The sequence below is a fragment of the Aythya fuligula genome, chromosome 4 (genome assembly GCF_009819795.1).
Source record: "Aythya fuligula isolate bAytFul2 chromosome 4, bAytFul2.pri, whole genome shotgun sequence".
Taxonomy (NCBI): domain Eukaryota; kingdom Metazoa; phylum Chordata; class Aves; order Anseriformes; family Anatidae; genus Aythya; species Aythya fuligula.
Genome location: NC_045562.1, coordinates 44,645,507 through 44,660,118, shown reverse-complemented (window position 1 = coordinate 44,660,118; position 14,612 = coordinate 44,645,507). Strand labels below are relative to the sequence as shown.

Genomic DNA, 14,612 nt, shown 5'->3' with positions numbered 1-14,612 from the left:
AGAAAATGTTCTTACTATTTTGGGAATCCTGGAAAGCATTACACTGAGTTATCTCTGTTTTTGGAAAGTTAGCCAGTCTTAGGAGCAGCTTTAACAGAAGCCAAACATTTCCTTTTATATTTCATGAACAACACTGAAAATTACTGAATGCTTCATAAATTACCTTCATGGATAAAAAGAAAGCAAAATAGATAGCACAAGTTTAGAATAAACTGAAGTAAGTCCCTGGAGAATTGGTAACCCCAAGTTAAAAAATAATACTTTAAAAAGTAGCGCTGTTAAAAATCACTGCTCATGCCACTGCAATAATGAATATTTGTCATGGTTATTGAGGCTTATGTAACTGTATGGAGCTGTGTTCTGTTTTCCTATACAAGGGGGACAAATTTTGTCCAGAGCTTTGGGATCAGCAAAATGCCATTGGCTGAAACAGTGCTGGGACTGCTCACCATACAATTCTCCCTTTTTAAACTGAGAGAGATTAAAATATACCTTAGGCCAGAAAAATAGGCAGAGAGACAAGATGTCTAGGGATTTGCAGATCACCTTTTAGTATCTTGGTAGTTTCAGTACACTGAGTGTTAAGTTTTTTGGATTTTAATATATAATTTTAGATCAGAAGTTCAGCTGTTGAAGCTCTAACTTTTTAAGCTGTCAATATACTTATTAACTAGTTACATCTAATTTACTGGATCAGTTAAATTTTTTCTACACATATCAGAACAGTGTGTGTAAATCTACCTCATCTTATAAAAGAAGGTCCTTGTAGTTCCTCCGTCAAGAAAAGAACATCTTTCACTATTATTTTCAGTTAAGTCCATAGTATTAATCATATTCAGTAAGAGAATTATTTTTATTGAGTTTATGTATCATTTTTCTATTATTAAGGTTTTAGGCTTGTTTCAATGTTTTGCAAAACTTGAACATGTTTAAATTTTTTTCCTACTGATAGGCAACTGTTGCTTCACAAGTAAAGCCACTGATAATAGATAACAGTGGAGTCCTGCCATCTAGTGAAAATTTATAGCTAGAACTTCAAAAATTGTAAGAAATAGTGAAAGGCAACTGCCCTTGATTATGTAAAACTAAAATCAAAAAATCACAGTAATTTGAACACAAGATTATGAATAAACTTTAGTTTTTCTGACAACTACAGTCCACACCAGATACTTTTTTTTTTTTCATATTCACATCCTAGACAGCAGCACTTAAGTTACATTTCCCTTTTACCACCAAAATTTGGAGCTTGAGAACTAGAGACATGGTAACAGTTATGACTTTTCCCTTTTTCTAATGGCAACATCAAAATTTAGGAAACAAGTATATCTATTTTTAGAAAAAGAACAAAGCATGAGTTTGTTTTCTTGAAAATGAAACTAATCAACAGGTTGATACAATACTTTGTAAGAATACATGTCTATCAGCATGTATGTGTTATAAGCATGGTGGATTGGTTGCAGCTAGGCACTGTGTGGCCCGTTTTGGGGAGAGGCAATGTTTGCAGCTTTTCTTCCATTGTCCATGAAAACTGAAACTAATAACACATGAAAGATTAAACAATTACACAGCTATTGCATAGTGATTTTCCTGCTGGCTCCAAGATCTAAAGGTATTGTTTTCCAAACACATTTTTTTAAAAGTGTAAGGTTCAACTTCTGCAGTAGTGCATATTAATGCAGCTCCATGGAACCGGTGGGTCATTGCCAATTTACACCAACGCAGATTTTGTCAGAAGCATGTATTTCTCTTTTGGTATCTCAGCTCGGCAGGAAAGCTGTGAGGGGTTGCTGTCATTGTTGTTGAACACAACCTGAGTGCAATATACCTCTGCACAGCTGCTGAACTGCACTCAGGCCCCAGTCATAAGCAGAGCAGGGGCTGTGATATGGATCTAAAGGGGAGAGGGAAGTAACACGGAGGGAAGTGAGATAATCCATGAAATTTTAGCAGGATACAAAAATCCCAAATTCACACTTATCTACACTTGGGAAAGGAAATACACTATTCTTAAAGCTAATGAAATAAGTCATTGTAGTTCACTACCAGAAGCAACTTTTACCAGTTTGACTTATGACTGCTTTTTGAAAATATTGTTTTGTCACTTTTAACAAGAAAAGTGTAGAAAAATTGTTTCTTGCCCAACTCTTACACTGTATAGGCAAGTAGCATTCCCACTAAAATCAATGAGAGTGTAGTATGAAGTATCATCTACCATAAGTGTTAACAGAGAGACAGAAGCCTTTTGCCTTCCCAATAATTATCTTGTGGTGTATTTTCCCACCAGCACATAAAATAGGAAATTTTCATCTGCAAAGAATTTTCAAACCATTACATTAGATTCAAGACATCTCAATAATTTGTTAATTGTGAGATTACAACAAATGGAGATTTTTTTGAACTATCATGAAGTATCACATTGCTTTGTCCATTTATAACACTTATTAAAAACATTTGACTCTTTTTCCATAGAAGCATACAAAATATTTACCCACCCCCCAGCTCAAACCCTGGATCCTTAGATCAACTCATTTTGTTAAGTCTGCTATTGTAAACACTTCACAAAAAATATTGTCCATTAAAAATAGTTTGCATAATCTTTGTATGTCCAAATACATCAAAATGAACTAAAAAATATCTGTTTTAAATGCACTGTCAAAGGCAACACTGTGCTAAAGAAAGCTATCTAATAAATTAATGTTCTAGAAATAAAAAAGATAATCGGTAGTACTAAACGAAGGAAAAGAGTGGTTGTATCAGTTGTGCTGTGCATGTACAACAACAATAAAACATATCAGTATAGCACTATAGAGTACCTTTTCCAAAGCATGAGACGGTTTGGAAATCAAAATATAACAGTGACCCTAGATGGTTAAGAATTCCAGATATATAAGAGCAAAGTGACACGTGATGTCCCTTCTGTTTCCACTATAACATACATGAAAGAATGCTTATTTTTCTCAATATCATGGACTTCTTCCATGTAAATATCTCTGCAGTTTTTAATTTATAAAATATATAAAAACTGTATTTACAAAACGATGGATGATTTTCTGGACTAGCATTTGAAATAAAGTCCTGTTAATGTTCCTACTAACACTTAACAATGCCAGCTGTTACATATAGCGTAGCTATATCCTTTAAGAAGCACCTCTCTGGCAACAAGTAATTTAATGTAGTTGTCTATGGATGACTGATTTATAGTTCAACCATAGTGTAACTCCATTAAATTACCTGGTTGCAACAGAGGTATGCTATGTTCAGCATATTCATTACCTACACCAAGCAGCAATTTGATGAACTCATTGTTTATATCTGTCAAAGTCTTGCTAACTTAAGTTTGGGAAATTAACTGAATATTTCTAATATTCAAGGGTGATAAGTTCCGTCACTTAGACCTCTAACTACTTCAAAGGAAATTCAGTCCTCGTTCTTATATTGGTATCCTAGAAGTAAAAATGAGCAGATGCTTACAAATCCTTATGATCAGTTATACTTAAGACACTGAAGAAACTGATGCTACTCAAAGTGGTGCCTCACTTGTTAGTGATTTCAAATCATGTCAGGTCTAGAAGTACTCTGGTAAATATGTCTATATTCTGATCAACACAGCTATATTTCTACATACGTCAGCAAAAAACACATCTTCAAAGGGAATCATGTTGTCCTACTTTATATCTTTGAGAGCATCCGCATCTCTCCCTGATTCATCAATGGTAGAACATTGTCTAATTGTATATGGAGAAACACATAATATGTTTTGATTTTTTTTTTTTAAGTGCTGATAAACTTCATGTAATTTTTCAGCAACTTTTTCAACTAAATTTTTAGAAAAACAAAATGGTAACATTTCCCCTCCTTTAATTTCTACCATTGCCAGTGCATAATTACAATTATAATGCCTATCCTCTAAAAATTTCAAGTTATTTCAAAGAACTTAATGGACACTTTGAAACTAATTTGTTTTTGTTTTTTGAAACTATTTTGAAACTCAGTGTGGTTTTGCACCCTGAAAACCTTTGCTCTACTTTGATGGATGTTCTTTTATGTCGGAACATGTAAAATATCACACTATTTCCACTGTTCTGTAAATGTTAACTATAGTCCAAATTAATTCTTTGAAATACTTTGATAATTCATGGTTCAAATCCAATGGCTTCAACTAGGCTTCATGCAAAACATTTACAGTTTGTGTCTATTTTGCCAATTTCTTAAATGGACTGCTACTGCTACTCAAATACCTTTGCCTTAGTAATGACATGTGACAACTGGCTGCCTTGTCATTTTGAACTTGTCACTTGTCCATGAGAGCTCTCTGATTTCAAATCAAGTCTCAGTTTCATCATTTTGGATTCAATGGAACCTGAAACTGAAAGAGAAACTCAAAGACTTGGCAACAATCTGAACCATCGGTGTGAAATGTTGATGTCTGAATTTGATCAGTTAATGTTGGATGTATACAGAGGTGGGTTTTAGTGTGGTTGTTTGGCTTTCTTCCTGCGTTTATCTGAAAAACTTGACACATGCAGAACAAGCCCTAGAGACTTTCATCAAGTTGACCTTTACATTTAATTCTAGTAGAGAAAAAATACAGTATAGGATATGTTAGCACAGTTATGCTTTTGATCCTGAGGTAAGGCAAAGCATGCCACTGGCACTCGTATGAGAGGTATGTCAGTGCACAGTTGGCCCACCCACAAAGTACATCAGCGCTACTAGATTTAAGGAAACACTTTTAAGTCACTGTCATTCTCCTACATTTTCATCACTGACGTGTGCCCCAAATGCCAAGTAAAAACATGGGGTTAGCAGAAGCTGAGGTTCTGCTTGCTACATCCTAGCTGAGACACGGCAAATACACTTGGTGCTTCCAGCTCATTCAAATACTCATTTAAATACAGATGAGTACAAAGCATCAGTTGCTGAAGCAGTTTTTTTGTTTGCCTGCTTGCCTCTGCACGGATGACCTAGGAGCACCATCCTCCTCCCAAGATGCAGGAGACGCAGGAAATAACCACTTTGTTTTGGGCCATCAGATGACATTAGAAATCATCTGTGAGTTGGAGTTGGTACTTTGGTGCCATTTGATTCTGAAAATATACTAGTTAATGCATAGTCAAGTAAGATCTTACTGTATGTTAGTGTGTTAGAAAAGAAGATGCATAAATGCAGTGTAAAGGCTCAGTAGTGTACTAACGTGACCCTGCTGATGTTTTTGTATCATTTGTATCAATGGACATTTTAAATAGAATTTGAATACAACTTTATGCTAACGCAGACAGAGCAAGCCATGTTTAAAACATGCTAGCTGAACTTTGACAGCAAAGGAGGGGAGTTCAGAGTTAACCTACAAGATTTTAAACACACTTGCCTTACTTGGACTGCATTTAAAACTGTTTGTTTAAATTTGCTAGCTAATACATTTCCAAACATAGTTTGTTTTCGCAGCCTGGACAAGCTCTTATTCTCAAATTCACTCTTCAGACCATCTGACACAGCCTGTATTTGCTGATATTCAGGAAACCCTGTAAGGCATATTTACATATTCTTTCACATGAAGAGTTATGTGGAAAGCTGTGGTGTTTTTTTTTTCTTTTCTTTTTTTTTCTTCTCTATCTTTTCCTGAGAGGATTTTGAATCCTTTATGGGCCCTGACCCAGTTTAACAACCAATAACATTTTTTGCATGTGTTCAGATGACACAGTTCAGCTTCTATCTAAGTAAATGACAAAACTTCCATTGAAAGGTAGGGAAAATGTTGGACTTTACAGAGGTTAGGTGAATTTATTTTGCAAAATGAAGGCACAAATTAAGTTTCACAAAATCTAACTAAAATACACCACTGCTGAGTAACTGTTCCTGAAAAGCTCTCATTGCTAGTTAGAAACAAAAATAATTATGAAAGAAAACTTCATACAACTTTACCAGCAAAGGCTTATATTCATTTCCCAAGGTTAGGGCTCTGCATTTTCTAGCTCCAAACTTTTGCGTTCCAGCTATTGTGCCAGTGGAAATGTTTAGTACTGAAGTCCCATCTAGTTGTTTAAAAGCTGCAGGCTGAAGCAGCACATGATTGTACACCCTGTTTTAGATATACAGAACTACATACCAAGCTGGTTTTGGCATGCTTTCCACAGTATTTAGACAAATACAAGCATGCTTTGGATACATGGAAGTATTCTGTGTTTGTTTCTAACAGATACGTTCCCAACTCTCATGCTAGGAGAGTTTTCAATGGAATAGAATGAACGACACAATTCACACTGATTTAAACTGAACAAGTTAAAAAAAAACAAACAGTGTATTCCTACTAAATCAGATTAGTTGCTTTGTACAGAGCTTTGCCCCATTGTTTAGGTTCTTTGCTGGAAACATTTAAAGTACACTGCATGACATTATTATATTTCATTGTTCTGTATTTTCTGCCATTGCATTCTTATTGTGAATGTGAATGTAATAGTAAGACTTTTGGCCAAGTTCACAGTAAAATATCACAACAGGAAATGCTGTTTACAAAACCCTTTAGGATTGTGTCAGATTGATGGAGAGGATACTGCAAGCAATTTATGCAAATCATGGAAGGGCTTTCTTCCAAGCTCAGCATGCTTCAGATTTACTTTCTAGAGCAGAAATCTGTGTTAGGGACCATATTTCATGGGTTAAATGCTTAGCACTCTATAAAGTGAGACTGATTCACAGAGATAGCTTCTACTTTAAAAGGAACAATTCTGTGCAGGGAATTAACTGTGGACAAAAATGATAACATTTAGATTGCAACCAGTACTGTTTGTTAGCTGGAACAGAACAGGCATTAAAGAAAAGCCCTGGATATCAGCTTGAAGGTTTTAAATTTCAGACCTAATGTACACAAGTTACACAGTGGATTTCTTTTTCCTTTTCTGTAATTTTTCCCATCTGTCCCATTTCATTAGAATCTGCAGTCCATAAGCAGTGTGGATGTTAGGAAGAGGCTAACACACGCTTAGACTGAAACACTTTAGCATGCACCAAAAAAAAAAAAAAAAAAAAAAAAAAAAAAAAGTGTTATCCTTTGGTTACCTGCCAATATAACATGGTGTTGAGCATGAAAGCCAAAAATCTTCAGAACACCTCAGCACCTTACTCCCAGTGGGGTGCTAAGAAGAGTGAAGTGGCTGCTTTATTTGTTGCTTATGTGGAAGGAAAATTGCAATGAAAAACTGGTTTTAAGCTCTCCAGAATTGATAGACTCATACCCTGAGCTCTCCATGTGCTGCAGTTCTGGGAACAGCACAGGATCTTCTTCTTTTGTTTAGCAGGGAAACACTGCCTACAAATCTTTCTACTTCCACAGAAACATATTTTGAATCCTTTAAATTTCCTTCTGTGTTTGGCATCTCCTTGCTACATCTGGGTTGGGGCAACTAAAGCATGGGTAACCTTTTCCTTCAAGAGAGTTATGTCATCCTGGACAGTGCAGTTGTAGAATCGTTATTTTATAAACTTGCCTTTTTGTAAGTAAATTTCAGAAATATGGTACCATTTAGGAAGCTGGATGCTTTGTTTTTTGTAAACATGTTTTTTATTACAGTTCATTAGCAGATGAACTGTTGGTGGGTCAAAACTCTGAGCAAAGTAGATAAGTTATGGTTTTCTATATGGATCATCTGTCTTGATGGTTTCATTTGGTATGCTCTCTATATACATAAACATGTCACGTATGTCATGATTTGCTACAATACAGAATTTCAAGCAAGTTTCTAAAAAAAAAAAAAAAGCAAGACAATCATATGCCCATTGCAGCACTTGGTGGTAACAAAGAAAAACAAACTGAATGACAAGAAAGCATAATTTTGTAACACCAAATTCTGCTTTCCTAGTACTCTTATACAAGGAGTACCAGGAACTGCTTGTTGTCTGTAGGGAAAGGTGGAAGAGAAGAATCTTTGTTTTAAAAACCAAACAGCTGAAATTACTATAAAGGACTCCTTAACAAAGCAGTTGCATTTTTTCCCATGAACTCAATGGGCGAATTGCCATTGACCTTAAAGGGCAAAGGACTGAGTGTTAAGATGTATTATATAGTGTAGATATTTAATTAGAAGCAGATATTATGAATAAAAATCCTCATTGGGAAGGGTGTAGCAGCTTTTGCTAGAGATCTACTTCCTACAGTATTCTTTGTCTAGCAGAAGTAATTCCCTTCAAAGGAAAAAAAAAAGAAATTTAATAAAAACAGACTTCAGGGTATTCCAATAACACTGTTGAATAATGTAATTTTTTTTTAAATCTATTTTGTAATTGTATATTTTACTTCCAAACTGTCTTGGAAGTCTTTGTAAGCACCAAGATACACTTTTGAGTTGAAGGCATTTCAGTTTGCCAATTTATAAGTGAAATGATTGCTAATAATAGGTATTAGACTGACATTACCAGATACTCGAGGCCACTTACTGATGGGCATGTCCTGCAAAAACCTGCTTTTCTTCCAGAAGAAAAGCATCCAAATGGAGAATTGTGCAATGGTAATTATAGTGGCTGCCTATGCCTGTATAATACCAGGTGTTTCCTGGATCTACTGTATTCAAGGTGATTCACTGTCATGAGTTTTATTAGCTTTACTCAACCACTAACACTAGTGCTCCTGAAGACAAATCTCTATTTATCTGTCTACACAAACTTAAATCCTTCTTCTCTGCAAGAAATTCTTTCTCCGCTTTCTCTTACCATTCTCTCAGAAGTACTTTTATTTGAATATAGAAATACAGCTACTTATTTAAGCATCACTTTCAGTGAACTCACTGAAAATTGAGGCCTAACAATGCCTAAGAATTTAAACCTTGTTACTTGGTTAGAATAGTGCCTGTCACTTCCAGACCTCTGGACTGACATAAATAAAAGAAACCTTCTGCTTTGCAAGAATTCTCTCATCGCTGAAATCTCTGAACTACTAGAGTATAACAGATGTGGCTGGAATACACTGATCAGCATTTTGTTCCACAAATTACATTTTCCTATTCTGCAGAGAGAACTTCAAAGACTAGCTGCCATAAGCCACTGATTTAATTACAGAGGATGCATATGGAAATAATCTGAAAGGGATAAATAGCTTTATATATTATCATATATTCATAATTATCTCCCTGCACACTGGAAATAATACTCCCAGAATGCATAGTGTAAGACCTGCTTATAAAACTCTTCAAATTAGAAAAAGCTATCATTAATCAAAGATATTTTAAGCAAAGTCTAAAATACAGCATTGTTTAATGTCTAAGACCCTTACAGAGAAGCAGCTGTTCCACATCCCTCACTGTGGAAAACCCAAGGTTTTAGAATTGTTGACTTGTATGAAAAAAAAAAAAAAAAAAGAAGATACCTAGCTAATTAGCATGGTTTCACTTAAATTCTCATTCATAGGAATGAATCTATTATGCTGATCAATACAAAAAAAGTCATTCATAAACTTGTGGGAAGGTTTGTTACAATAATGCCTAATAAAATTGTGCCATTTGTTTACGAAGCAAAATGTTATTTTTAAAGTTTTATTTCATGGGATCCATGCTGTCAGGTGGTTTGCATTTAGATGTGCTGTGCATGTTTAGGGGTATCCTGAGGAAGATACTAGTCATTAAATCACATCACAGAAATCACATCTAGAGCACTTTTCCTTTTCAAGTGCCCAAATCCATTGCTAAGTGAATTAGCAGCGTGCGATTACACCCAGGCTGAATAATGACCTTTTCATGATACTGACATATTACTGATTATCACTAGATGGTGCTATTATTCACAGTCCCCAAAATCACAGGTAAGTGAATGTAAAGACAGATACACCTTTGACAAATTTTGGTCGTTAGCTTTAGTATTTTCTTACTGAAGCTGTTGAGTATTGTTCAGTTCAACAGCTCTCAGACTGAGTAATTTCAAGATGTAGAATTAATTCATTCAAGATAAATATGTAAACAAAAAGTTAAAAAAAAAAATATAAAAATGCTTTATATCAAACCTAAGTTTCTTCCAGCCTGATATGAGAAGGGCCAAGGCTGGGAGCAATGGAAGATTTAAGAAGTCTCCCAGGTCCTGCATACAATTTAAACTGAACTTTGAAGTATCTTTTCTTTCTTTCTTTCTTTCTTTTTTTCATGATCTTGTTTTTCCTTTTCCCTCACTTCATTTTTGCCATGACTTTAACCTGCAATACTAGCCCTTCTAAAGATGCATCTTTGAACAGCTAGGAATGTTGGAAATCTATCTGAGTTTTTCAGCTTCTGCCCATTTTTACTTGAATATTTTGAAATTAGGAGATCACTCTAAGTCTGATCAAACATATTTTTCCATGACTGCATCTTTCTTTGAAAAGCCCTCGTTCAGCTCCTACATGCACTACATTTTTAAGTCACTTCCTGGATTCCCAACATAATGCTACCAAAAGATTTCTGAATTAAGTTCCACAATCTGTGACTGCAAAATGATTTGACTTTAAAACCTCTTGTCAATCCACAGAAGCAAATATTTTCCAAACTCTCAGATTTACAGCTTTCTTATTTATATTTACAGCAACAGTGAAAAACAATCGAGTGAATCTAAATCTAGTGAGAGGACCTTGCATGCCTCTCTTTCTCTACAGGCAAGAACAGTACAAAGGGTATGATAATTAAGCCCAATGAGATGGTCATCTTTGTGGCCTGACATTTTTTTTAGTGTTACTACATGAACAAATGGAGCACTGAAATGCTCTGCCTGAGAACAATGGTGCTGAGCCCCGTACCACCCTCCTGGGTCATTCAGTTGTTGTTTGCTTCCAGTCCTGATTTGCATAAGAGGCCTGGAAAAGTTGCAGAGACTGCAAATTAGCACAAATTGATATTGGGTGCTAATTGACTCAAGAGAAAACTAAAGATGCATTGGCCTGTTCAAATCAGGCTTGAATTCAGGCCTTCTGGGTTCCTGCATCAGCCAGCTCTGAAGAATTAATCCCTGGCACAGTTCACCAGCTGCTGGGTCCTGGGATAAAAATAGGCCGTGAGTGGACCATGTTTTAGCACAATCTCAGCTGAAACTGAACAGGGTGGGAAGGATCCCTTTCTCTTATTAAAAATATTTTATTTTCAAGTGTTCTAGGCTACACCATGGCAATCAAACTCACCTAAAATGAGAACCACCTAAATGTCTCCCCAAAACCTTTTACTGCTCTAGACCCAGGCATTTTTTCAAGGCTGTAAAATGTTCATAATTTCAATTTTTGTGTGCTGCATCTAAAACAAGGAACAACATTTATTTCAATGACTGGATGAATCATGCTGGCAGTCAGAGCTTTACCTCTACAAGCTGCAGAGGCAGCTACCTATTGCTCCAATTCTATGCAATGTCTCTCACTTGTCTGTTACCCAACTAAAAAGCTTCTTCTCATAGGTATCCACCAAATCATGATGAGTGTGCCTTCAGATGAGACCTGAGCTCTCTGTCATCAACAGCTTCTTATGATATTAGGATTTTTAGTAATCCACAGATTGTGGGACTGAGTTTACTATCTGGAGAAGTTCTTCAGTCTGCAACATGGTGGAAATACTGTGCCAATACGTTTCTTAGTGACATCTACTCCCTTTTGTATTGTAGCATTACTGTATACAGTAAGGTGTACAACAAAAAATTCCCTGTTTTTATACTCTTATAGCACTAAAGAAAGCAACAATCCCTTAAGAATTTGCACAACCTCACATTATATCTGTACAACACTTAAAGCAAAACCTACATGTTGGTCCAACTGAATTAGTTTCATTTAAAACCTTCCCTGAACTTTCTTGATTTCTCTGATTTTACATTTGCAACATGCTCTCAGGCTAGGGATAAAGTTTACTTCAACATGCAGCTTTCTGGTTTCTTCCATGCAAAAAGAAAAGAACTGGAAAACAGTTCCCTCTGATACAGTGACGTGAATATGCTCTTGCTGAAGTGTTTTCTTTGAATTACTTATTAGGCTTAAGTTAATATGAAAAAGGTAAGTTTCAGGGCAAAATAATAAAGAGAAGAGGAAACTGAACACTTATTCTGACACCAAATTCAATTTATGAAGTCACTGACCTATGACATCTGATTAAAGACTATGCAATCCTTAAAAAGTATGTTTCCCAGAGAAACTTGAGAAGATACCAGCAATTCATATAGAAGGCCCTGTCCCTCAAAACTGTATTAATAAGAGCAGTGTCAGCAAAGTTATAACTTTTCTGAGGCAATCTGAGTCAGATTATTTCTTTCATGTGAAAGAGAGCACTGCACATTTCTACATTCCTCTTCAATTGCTTAAAATGCCACTTTTCAGTTGATCTTTAAATGACTTCTTTAATCAACAATATGCTGAAATTTGCATCTGACTATAAAGGTTTCTTGAAGAGAGCTAGAAACAGTGCCATGAGTTAAGTAATTACATCACCCATCAATTTCCAATGCACAAGGTAATGTGAATCATAGGGAAGTACTTGCTCAAGAAACAAATCCAAAATACAGAACCGAACCATGTAAATAACTTTTTGGTTTCTAGCCATGTCTTCACAGGTTCCTCCTAGCCTCTATTCTTTTTCTTTGGTGTCTGGCATTTGGAAGAGTGCTGTAGATCAGGGCTGGCTGCCATTACCGCAGGTTTCCTGAAACTCCTAACAACCCTTCATGAACAAGATACTGTCGTATTGTCAGATATTCCTTCAGATTATTTCTTCTTTCACTACTAAATGCTGGAAGCAGGAGAATGCCTATGAGGGGAGAAGATAGAATGATTTCCATTTCCTGTTCTGCATGTGTCTCATCTTTTTAAGCTAGTATTTGACCTTTGTTGGGACTTAGAGCACTTTCCACAGATTTAAAGGGAAATACTACACGGAGGATTTTGTTTTAGCAGCTGCCAATCCCTTAATTTCATATGTATTTACAAAAAGTGCCTCTTAACTCAGTACAAAATGCATTTTTTTTTTTGTTGTTTGCTTCTGTAGCAAAGGCTGTGTTCAGTCTCAAGACCAAGTCATGAAGATGTGGCACAGTTCCAGATTTATCCAATGGAAGGTTACTCGGAGGTCCCATATGGCTGTAACAATGCAACTGAGTTAGATTGCAACAGAGTTGGAATAACAGAAACCTCACAAAATAAAAAGGAATGTTTTTGTCCTAAAGTCGTATAACTGTAGAGCTGTCAAAAAACTATCTAGGTTGGGATGAAATATTCTGAATGACAAGTAGGTATTTTATAGCCACATGTTAATCTTCTCAAACAGGATGAGTTATTAAATTAAATCCTTGGAAAGGGTAGTTCTATGTGTGCTTATGTTTTCCAGATGTTTGATAGAGACAAGACTATCCTGCTCATTTGCATATGCTTGTTTCTTTTGTTATTATTTTCAGAAAATTCCTTTAAACTCACTATTATTCTAACATCTGAGTAAGTTTTTAGTCCAGATCATTTTTCAATTATCTTCCTTAATCATTATTTCTACAATTTATTGCTTTGGAAGATGAGGAAAAGAACAGAAGCCTATCATGACTTCAAGTTCTAACTTTTATTTCAGTAACACTCTACAGAATAGGACATTACTCTGCAGCATAACAATAGAGAAGGTGATGGAGCTGCGCTAGAAGAACTGTAGTGCATTTTCAACAGAGTCCAGGAGGGATAAAGGAAGGTCACAGGCGAGAACATATTTGTACTTTGGGGTAACACAGTAGTCTTCAGAATGTTCATACTCTTTTAGCAGATTTTAGATCTTTAAGGTCTCAAAATGGGAAGGATCATTAGCAGCAAAATCCAGAGTCAATTGAAATTAATTAAACAAGTAGGATTTTGTCCTAGGCTTTGTCCCCATTAATTGGATTTAATGCTTCTGGAAGCTTAGTAAAGTTATAATGCACAGAAACTATGATGTCTTTAAAAAACACTAAGCTTTTTACTTGTGCTCTTCCATTAGATAATAATAGGTAATGCAGAAACACTTTCACACTTCGGTTCCTTGTCTTCAGGAAATGGAGATGTAGCCATACAACTCCTGTGTGTGACTGTCTCATTGGTAGACCACAGTTGACTGGTATTTTGTAAGCCAGACATCACTTAATAGGAATACGAGCACCAGCAGTGATTGTTGTCTTTCATACTTAGCTAAATGCTTTTATACAAAGTACACCTATGCTGCAACAAATAACTGTGCTTCAAAGTGAAATAATACCACTTCAAATTGCAATCTCCTTTTTCAAGACCCTTCCTTCCTGACAAAACCAGAGCGTTGCAGAAAGTTACTGCTGTGCATTCGGTACACAGCAGTTTCCCTGCTAGGCCAGCCCCTGAGTGACCCTAGCAGGAAATGTGTGCCTGGCGGTTCTGACCACCTGCAATCATTTTACTTTTTAAAGTCTATTTGTAGGAGAGAGAATATTTACAGTGTTTCAATCAAATCCCAACTTGTGCCTTGGATCTGATTACATTAGTTACCCTGTGTCCCTTCCTGTTTTGACAGTTTTATTTGGAAAATATTACTTTACCTCCTAAAAGACACACATAGTGGTGTTCTGGCATAGGATGGCTGCATTTCATGAATGTGTGGACTGCAGACTTCTGTGTGTATGGCTGCATCTGCAAGATAGCTGACATGTCTTCA

At 35.9% G+C, this 14,612-nt stretch overlaps 1 protein-coding gene across 2 annotated transcripts in view; it reads left to right on the top strand.

Moving 5' to 3' along the window:
- SYNPO2 (synaptopodin 2) overlaps nucleotides 1–14,612 on the top strand; it is a 91,733-nt gene that overhangs the window by 629 nt on the left and 76,492 nt on the right. The window lies entirely within an intron of this gene.